The following is a 2116-nucleotide window of genomic DNA, read 5'->3' on the forward strand; positions in this document are numbered from 1 at the left end:
AAAAGTTAGTTAAATGACCATGGTGTTGGTGTGATTGAATGGCCAGCAGACTCACCGGACCTGAACCCCATAGAGAATCTACCAAGTACTGAGTACATGTACAGTAAATGAACATACTTTCCAGAAGGCCAACAATTCATTTTATTGGTCTTATGAAGATGAGTTATAACGATATGATAAAGAGGGGGTGGGAGGAATTTTTATTTAAAATAAATGCTGTTCTTTTTTTAAACTTTTATTCATCAAAGAATCCTAAAAAACTGTCACAGTTTCCCAACCAGGGTGCCGTCTATCGAGAGCAGGGGTGCAGTGTAAAAAATAATTTTTTAATATTTTTAAATTGCTAAAATGTTCAAAAAAGCATATATTGCAGGTGCATATCAATATATTAGAATGTCGTGGAAAAGTTCATTTTAGTAATTCAACTCGTGTATTAAATAAATTCAATGCACACAGACTGAAGTAGTTTAAGTCTTTGGTTCTTTTAATTGTGATTTTGGCTCACATTTAACAAAAACCCACCAATTCACTATCTCAACAAATTAGAATATGGTGACATGCTAATCAACTCAAAACACCTGCAAAGGTTTCCTGAGCCTTCAAAATGGTTTCTGTTTGGTTCACTAGGCTACACAATCATGGGCAAGACTGCTGATCTGACAGTTGTCCAGAATACAATCATTGACACCCTTCACAAGGAGGGTAAGCCACAAGCATTCATTGCCAAAGAAGCTTGGCTGTTCACAGAGTGCTGTATCCAAGTATGTTAACAGAAAGTTGAGTGGAAGGAAAAAGTGTGGAAGAAAAAGATGCACAACCAACCGAGAGAACCGCAGCCTTATGAGGATTGTCAAGCAAAATCTCAGCCAGCGCATTACAAGCATGCCAGCCCTTTGGAAGCTGAGCTACTAGAGAGGCCTCCACCCCTCGTGACCCGAACATTTACCTGCACTTTGATGCCCAATCCCTAACACAAACCACTTGGAAACCTTATTTTCCGCTTTTTAAGATTTGACGTTTTTATTTAAAGAAAACCAACTCTCGAAATACACGTTGCCACAGAAACAATAAACAAGTTTCCTACCGTAGTAAACTGGCTGACCACACACCTATTTGAGTATTATTTTGAATGAAAACGTATATTTCAAATTTAAAGCTACTGATTATAATGTTGGAAAATGTAATGTTCAAATTATGTTTCTCCAAGTTAGCTTTTTTTTAATTGAAAAGTATGTTTTATATTTGTGAAAATAAAAATGTAATACATTACTATCAGAAAATACACAATACTGCTCAAAAGTTTGGGGTCAGTAAGATTTAAAAAGAAAAGAAATCAATACTTTTATTCAGCAAGGATGCACTAAAGGCTGCAATACACTACACAACTCATTTACCAACTTTGTAATAGTCGCAGAGGAAAAACTGGCCATCATACACTAAACGACTGAGGATCACACACTATATCAGCCTGTAAAGTTGCTCCGATCACAACAAACTCAGGCTACGTTTACACTAGTGCGATTTCGTTTTAAAACGCCGTTTTTAAAATGAAAACGATCCTCATCTACACTTGTGTTTTCACTGCGTTTCAGGAACGTTCTCCGTCCACACTACACAACCGAAAGCGCATGTCACATGACCATTCATGCAGGTACAACACTGAGCATGATGTTATTGTTTACACGGTCGTCAAGGATACGCGGAGCGAATGTGCAAAGTCTCCGTTTTGGTCCATTTACACTGATCACAACCCCGGAGTTTTCAAACTAAAACGGGGTCTGCAGCGTTTTCGAACGTCTCTGTTTTCGAGAGTAGTGTAAACCCGTGTTTCCCAACCAGGGTGCCGTCTATCGAGAGCAGGGGTGCAGTGTAAAAAATAATTTTTTAATATTTTTAAATTGCTAAAATGTTCAAAAAAGCATATATTGCAGGTGCATATCAATATATTAGAATGTCGTGGAAAAGTTCATTTTAGTAATTCAACTCGTGTATTAAATAAATTCAATGCACACAGACTGAAGTAGTTTAAGTCTTTGGTTCTTTTAATTGTGATTTTGGCTCACATTTAACAAAAACCCACCAATTCACTATCTCAACAAATTAGAATATATGAGCA

At 37.0% G+C, this 2116-nt stretch overlaps 1 protein-coding gene and 1 long non-coding RNA gene across 2 annotated transcripts in view; one reads left to right on the forward strand and one right to left on the reverse strand.

The window, feature by feature from the left end:
* Positions 1 to 2116, forward strand: part of agpat5 (1-acylglycerol-3-phosphate O-acyltransferase 5 (lysophosphatidic acid acyltransferase, epsilon)) — a 61718-nt gene that overhangs the window by 2794 nt on the left and 56808 nt on the right. The gene's annotated exons all lie outside the window — the stretch shown is intronic.
* The window catches only part of LOC107568910 (uncharacterized), an 11837-nt gene that overhangs the window by 1185 nt on the left and 8536 nt on the right, over positions 1 to 2116 (reverse strand). The window contains exon 2 of the long non-coding RNA XR_001606829.1: positions 1103 to 1109. This is a non-coding gene — a long non-coding RNA (uncharacterized lncRNA). The remainder of the gene's footprint in view (positions 1 to 1102; positions 1110 to 2116) is intronic.

The sequence above is a fragment of the Sinocyclocheilus grahami genome, unplaced genomic scaffold, assembly GCF_001515645.1.
Source record: "Sinocyclocheilus grahami isolate Dianchi unplaced genomic scaffold, SAMN03320097.WGS_v1.1 scaffold1292.1, whole genome shotgun sequence".
In the NCBI taxonomy this organism is placed as follows: Eukaryota; Metazoa; Chordata; class Actinopteri; order Cypriniformes; family Cyprinidae; genus Sinocyclocheilus; species Sinocyclocheilus grahami.